This window comes from Hylobates moloch, unplaced genomic scaffold, assembly GCF_009828535.3.
Source record: "Hylobates moloch isolate HMO894 unplaced genomic scaffold, HMol_V3 SCAFFOLD_4, whole genome shotgun sequence".
NCBI lineage: Eukaryota > Metazoa > Chordata > Mammalia > Primates > Hylobatidae > Hylobates > Hylobates moloch.
This window is the reverse complement of record NW_026652279.1, coordinates 157,532,103-157,539,158: the sequence shown is the minus strand read 5'-3', so window position 1 is coordinate 157,539,158 and position 7,056 is coordinate 157,532,103. Positions and strand designations below refer to the sequence as shown.

The 7,056-nt window shown below is 42.0% G+C and overlaps 1 protein-coding gene across 8 annotated transcripts in view; it reads left to right on the top strand.

Annotated features, from left to right (window-relative positions):
* Window positions 1-414: 414 nt before the first annotated feature.
* The window catches only part of MBNL2 (muscleblind like splicing regulator 2), a 172,976-nt gene continuing 166,334 nt past the window's right edge, over window positions 415-7,056 (top strand). For all 8 annotated transcript variants that reach the window (XM_032151136.2, XM_032151137.2, XM_032151134.2 and 5 more), the window contains exon 1: window positions 415-631. The gene's annotated coding sequence lies outside the window, so the exon portion shown is untranslated. The remainder of the gene's footprint in view (window positions 632-7,056) is intronic.

Genomic DNA, 7,056 nt, shown 5'->3' with positions numbered 1-7,056 from the left:
TTGAATTATTTTTCCTTTAAAAAACGTATACACATGCTTTGTCAGATAGTCCAAGGACTTCAGTTTCATGTACAACCTGGATTTCTTTGGAATCTGCGGAGTTTCACATTTTCCAAAGTGTTCACGGTGCAGCTCCTGGCTTCGAGCTGGCTGTCTTCAAGGGTGTTTTCTTGAGCTACCCCTCTCTCTCCTCTGCCAATTATGTGCCACTTTGTCTTGGTGCTATGATTGCTTTCTTCTGAGAGGGAAATTCCTCTTTCATCAGTATGGATGCACTGTTTTTACACACTGCAAGTGCTGTGTTACTGTGTCAGTCATCCTATTAGGGCCAGTTTCAGACGAGTAGGTCTGACGAGCTGGCTGGGGATTGGCTGGCCCCGGCTGGGAGGGATTTGTCGGAAGGAAGGGCTGCAGCTTACAGCAACAGAGTTTAGACTGTCTTTGCTTCATCATCTGAAGGTAAAATTTTCCAGATACGGCAGACGGCTTTCAGAGTACAATAAACAGGGAATGAGAACTATTTACATGGAAGTTTCTTCCTCATGATGCGGTGGAGAAGCCTCGGCCACTTGGTTCTGCCAGATGTTCCTGGGGTTACTGTAAATGGGAAGGACAGGCAGAGCTAAACAAGGTAGGAGAATCGCCCCCCTTTTTTGAATGTTTAAAGAGTTTGCTGCAGTATGCTGCATTCCATGTGTGCTGCTTACGGGAGCCAGGGAAACTGGATTCCACTAATTCAATTGTAATACTTGCGGGGGACCCTGGAGTTTTACGTAACATTTTGATTTGAGAAAAAGAAATGGCAAAGCTTGAATCTATGCCGCCTGTTTGGGGTGAGGCACGAAATCGAGTTTTTATGCAAAGAATCGATTCATTTATTATATTATTTTTTAAAAACCATTTGAATTCTTTGGAGCAATCTTATTTTCTTGCTATGAAAAATTGTCATATTGCCATAGCTAGTTCCCAAATAGATAAAGTTTACATGGATCCTATTATTTGAAAACAGACTTGCAATTAAGGATTAAAAAAAAATTCATGGTAAATAATCATCGGTTGAATGTTTGGCCAAACGTATGTGTCTATTTATTAAAAATTAGGGACCTACCTAGCTCTACAATGCTACAGCTTTAATTGAGTTTCAAAAGCACATTTTAAACAACCTAGCAAGAGGTAGCTTTCTGGCAAGTTTTCGATACTGTAGTTCAATGTTTACATTTCTTTTCCTGGCACGTCTGAGCCTTTGTTTCCAGCTTAAAAGTGGAACCATTATATTCAAAAGTAAAGCTGGGTTAATAATGCTTACTGCAATTATCTGATCTTTATGCATTTTTAATGAGAACACACAGCCAGCAGAATAATTTAATGAGGGCAGGCTAGCTTTTAAAGCTGTGTTTTCACTATGCCGAACCATATCAACTTTCTCGCTGAGAAGCAGCAGTGAGAAATGATGGAGAAGATTTATTTTTAACATACTTGGCCCAGGAGAAGGAAAGGATATATATATTTGCTAAAGAATTCTTTCTGCCCTTTTCCGTTTTAAATTTCTGCCAGGCATGAGGAAACTGTGCTTTTTTGTTAGGCCTCGGAAGCATGTGTTTACAATAAATGTGTAACATTTTTAGAATAGTTAGCAAGCACTGAAGCGAAGAAAAAAATCTGACTTGCCTAACCACCACCACCTTGAATGTTCTTCAAGAAACATTACTGGCCCTTTAAAAGACAAAGGTTAAGTGGAAAGCTATTTGTTAATTGGGTAATGTGTGCGTTTTGGGGACAATAAGGTTTTTAAAAAAGGCAGGGGGAACATTCTTACAATCTTTAAATAAGAGGAAGTTTCTTCAGCTATCCTACTTGTTTTGCAAGGAGCAGTAGAACTACTCATTTAAATAAGGGCAATGCCACGTAGATTCTTCTAGACCCACTGTTTTTACTTTCAAGGAGAAGTGCAGGACACTAGCCCAGAACTTCTGACGTCATCCCCCAACTATTTCTGCTGTGTGTTCCTTTATTCGAGCTTGTGGAGAGGAATATTTCTTTATGTCCTGGCCGGGAACATTCTAACTCCCCACTGGCAGGACTTAAGTTATGTCTTTATATTTTCGCCTGTCTTTTGTAAACCGTAAACCTGTCCCCTCATAAATAGGGCATCTTCTCGTACCTGCCTCACGTCGGGCCGGTCAGCACAGGTTTTCTGCAGGGCTTCTGGCTGGGCTGGCAAAAAGCAGCAGGGAGCAGGGCAAAGCTTTTTTTCTGGCCTGACTCCCCCTTGGTGCAGCCCAGCGCTGCCACCTGGGTGGATGGTCCCAGGGCCCTATTCCCAGTTGCTCCAGAGCCACTATTTAGGATCCAGGTTGTGCCACCAAGTTCAAGGCTGGTTGTGACGGTGGGAACAGCTGCTTTCATAGAAAAATCATCATGTCCTAGCACAGATGGCCCCAAGCAGGGGAAGTACAATACTGCAGGCTGCGAATCCATGTCACAGGTGGCAACCTTGGTCACAGAGATCAAGGGGAAGGGTAGCGTTTACGAAGGAACCTTTTAAAAAAAATTTTGACTGGAGCACATTGGAGTTCTCGGGAGTTCCCAAAGCTAGTTTGTATCTCCTCTCCGACTACTCACGTAGTTTTGAGCAAGTGCCTACCTTAATTTTTCTATCTTTTAATAGAATTGAATCATACTTTCTACACTTTCCCTCATCATTTAGCATTCTGAGACCTTGACCTTTTACCAAAAAAAAAAAAAAAAAAAAGTTGTTTGTCTCTTGGCACATTGAGCTATTTAAAGCACAAAGGGATAAAACCTCGGTATTAAGAAACTGTTGGCAAACGCCTTAGAGTATTAAGATACATAGTCATATACACAAAACCCTTCACTCTACTTTGTGCTCATGTAAATTTTTTAGGGACATTTATTCTTAGTTCAACAAATGAAATTTCCAAGGAAATCAAAGCGTTGTTGTTTGCATTTTTTCCATCGATCTAGTCTAATATACTAGAAGCTCTGCAAAGCACACTATTCTGGCCATAGGCCTTGTAGTGCCCAAAACATTTAATGCTGTTTTTCCTTTGACTTTTGTGTTAAATTTGTGAAAGTGGAGTAAATGAGAGAAAAAACAGGAGGGAAGGAGAAAAATGTGCTTGTGAAATATACTGATTAGGTAGCTTTACTGGTTGGTTAACAGTCTGCCTTCTCTCTGCTAGTTGTTTCAATTTGCTGTTGCTATGGTGAAAACAAATCAATATCACATGGCTACCAGCCAGTCCCGCGCTCAGGGAGCGCCATAGAAATTCAAGATCAGGTACTCCAGATTCCAAGCAAGAATTGGGAAAAGAGGATTTAGATGCTGAGCTTAAGAGAATTCCTTATAGTAGAATAAGTAGGTTCAATCTCGCATGCATTTTCTCTTCCTTTTTTCCTGTACTTTCCTACTGATAACAAGAAAAAGATGAAAAGGAAGGTATACTGATTTGTTTACATTTCCAAAATGACAAAACAGATTATCAACATAGAAATAGGTTGGCAGCATTGCAAGGGGTGAAGGATTCTGATTCAGGAAAAGGTGGATAACTACAAGATATGTTGGTTGTTGAAAACATAGTTTGGGGGCCTTTACCATCTTCAAGTACAGCTACATGTCAGAGCTGGCTGGGTTGTGCCAAGCAGAGAAACCTGGCAACTCTAGGGGACAGGTGGGCAGTGGAGATAAGGGGGGTTTATAAAAAGGTAGGGAGGTGTGGGCATAAAAATCAGCAAGCAAGAAAGCCCAGAGAAAGCTGCAGGTCAAGAGTCAGGCCAGGCGAGCACAGAACTCTGCTGGGGCATGGCAGAACAGGAGAGGACAGTTCGCCCTGTTCACCAAATCTGCCCAAGACCCAAGCTAAAGGCCTAGCAAAGAAAGGCAGGAAATAGCTGCAAAGAGACGTAAAGGTGTCATGGGCCCAGGCATCCTTTCTGGAAGGGTCGACTCAACTGGATGGGCGTGGATGTCCACTGCTGGGGAGAGCAAAGAGCTTGATATTTTAATGCTTTGGTTTCTCTCAGAAGAATGAGACAGGAGGACTTAACTGGGCTTTGTAGATTAGTTAACATACTATTTTTTTTTCCTCCAGTTTTATACTCTGCTCAGTTTTTTTTCTTTTTAAAAATGTGCACAAACTATTTGTTGCGGCCGTGATAATATTCGTAGTAAAGAGCCAAAGGTGCTGCGTGGCTGGGTCTGCATCAGGCCTGGGCCTCAAACTGCACGGCTCCAACTACACAGTTGTTTATGGAGACCAGTCCTGGCCTCCTCTGCTGAGAGTAAAAACAGGTGTGAAAGGTAAGGCCTAAGGGTTTCTTTTGTAAACCTGAGCTCTGAGGCTGATGGACAAGTTTGGGGCTGGCCTGCCCTCCTCAATACCGCAGAAACGCTTGGTAATAAAAGTGGACTCAATAATTTACCTTAGTGTTTTGACAAAGAATGCATTGTCTGAATTATCCTAGGTACTATATTCCATCAATCAGTCAACAAGTGTTTATTAAACACCTCTGGGCTTCCCTGGCTTTTGCTATTCGGTGAGAAACCCAACTCAGTAACCTGATACCTGCCTTTGTGTGTGTGTGTACGAAAATAAATGATACAAAATTGTAAGTTTCAAAGACTTGAATAACTTTATTGGCTAATATTAATTTAGCATTGTTAACCATCAGATTAATTTTAGGTTTGGGGCAGTTTTGGTGATTGGGGGAAAACAAGAGATGGAGTTTTGAGTTTTAGATATCTATACGTATGTACTTTCTTGACCTCTGTTGTATTTCTCCAGATAAGTACTGTTTAAATAACATATAAAGATGTCAGATGAGCAATAGATAGATAAGAATGGTGCAAAAACAATTCAAAATATGAAGCTACTGAGAGCAATTTCTGAGTCTCAGCACGCTGAGTTTTGGCCCCAAAGTGCCTGGGGAAAATGGACATGACGTCTAAAAAGCTGTAAATACCAGCCAACAACAGGAAGTCTTAGACCCCTGTCCCACACTTCTGAGCTGCAGGGTGTGGGGGAAGCCCGCATGCCTTTATCTCACTAGCATCTCTAGCTAGTCTCCATCTCTAGCAAGGAAACCTGTTTCCTGACTCTGCTGAATTTCACTTTCCCCCTTTTTTCTTAAAAGCAGAGTTACAAAAAAAAAAAGAAAACCTATTTCCTTTTGAAACACTAAGTTTTGGGTTTATTTGTCTGTTTTACCCTAACATCACAGTTAGTGTGTATTCTCTGGGCACAGACAAGCTTCGAGGTTCAGGGATGCAGCCTTGGGGAGAGCTGAGAGAGGAGGCTGAGGATGTAGCCATGTTTATAGAACTCTTTTCAGGCATGGGTCTTGGCAGACAGATGGGCATGTCCAAGGTTTATGGGCATTGACTGCAAGCTGGTTGCTGTAGAAGAGCTCCAGGGTGGTACATGACCTCAGAGGAAAAAGGGAGGAGTCAAGAACACTGAAAATGCTGCGGCCCGTTTGCAATCCACAATAGCAAGGAAACAAGATATGTACAAATGAGATAAGGATGGTTTAGCACTCAAATGTCTTCAAGAGGAGAATTAACATATGTGTAGTTTCTTACACTTTACAAAGGGCGTTCACAGGCATTATCTTAATTAGCAGTTCAAATAGAGGGTTAAAAAGTGGGAGTCTAAGCTCAGGGCACTCTGGCAAGGGTGTGCTGGGTAAAGCTGCTGGAGGAGATGCATTATAAACTGGATTTTTAAAACTTGGATTTATTGATTTTTTTTCCAGCAGCTAATTGACTTGAATTTTGAAGGACAGGAAAAACTTAGAACTGTCCCTGGGGGTGCACATGCATGTCCCCGAATGCCTTCACGGACAGCGCGTGCATTTAGACTAGACTTCGGGACCATTGGTAGCCTAGATGCCAAGGAAGTGCAAGAAGACAGGTTGATTCGCTTTGCTTTTTCAGCTCTGACTGCTAGGCATTCAAGCACAAAGCCTGTGCTGGCTCTGCACCCCAAATGGTCACACAGCAGTAAGGTGCTTCTAGAACAGAAAATCCATGCGTAATTATGAATGGTCTGCAGGTCTGGGAAAAACCAAAGTCTACAAAGAGACCAAAATTCAAAGCATTCAATTTTCCCATGAGAGTATCTCATCGAGTTCTCCTAAGCCTGTTACAGGCTGGCGGGGGGGGGGGGATGGGAATGAATATCTTAAGGGCATGTGTTAGAAACTGGCTGTTTTACATATATATCTCATGTAATTTGAACCTAAGAAGAGCAGGAGAGCCCCACAAACTTAATGCTATCCCCAGCTGGCCAGTAGAAGAGAAGCTCTGAAAAGCTCAGACAGCCATGATCCCACAGCTAATACTTGGCTGAGCAAGTATTTAAACTCAGGCCCATAAGACCCCCAAGCTGTATAGGTAGGTGACATTATGTTTTTCGGCTGAACGACTAAAATTGAGAACATAAAAATAATTCATTTGCAGAAAAAGCTCAAGGTGGAGGTAGGAGATTAATTATTTTAAAACTCTCAGATGTACTTTATATAGTTTACATTATAATATGCAAATACTGAGTGTACTAGTGATAGTAACATGTATATATCTTACATGTATATATCATTTCAGTTTTTATATTCATTATCTCTTTTCTTTTTTTTTTTTTTTTGAGACAGAGTCGCACTCTGTTGCCCGAGCTGGAGTGCGGTGGCACGATCTCAGCTCACTGCAACTTCCGCCTCCCGGGTTCACGCGATTCTCCTGCCTCAGCCTCCCAAGTAGCTGGGAGTACAGGTGTGTGCCACCACACCTGGCTAGTTTTTGTATTTTTAGTAGAGACAGGGTTTCACCATATTGGCCAGGCTAGTCTAGAACTCCTGACCTCAGGTAATCCACCTGCCTCAGCCTCCCAAAGTGCTGGGATTACAGGTGTGAGCCACTGTGCCTGGCCTATTATCTCTTTTAATGGTCACATTTTGCCCTCTGTTTTACAGATTCAATGAAAACTCAAATTGAGTAAGGTTAAGCAATGTGCTAAAAGTCTCATTGGCCACAAAAATAGA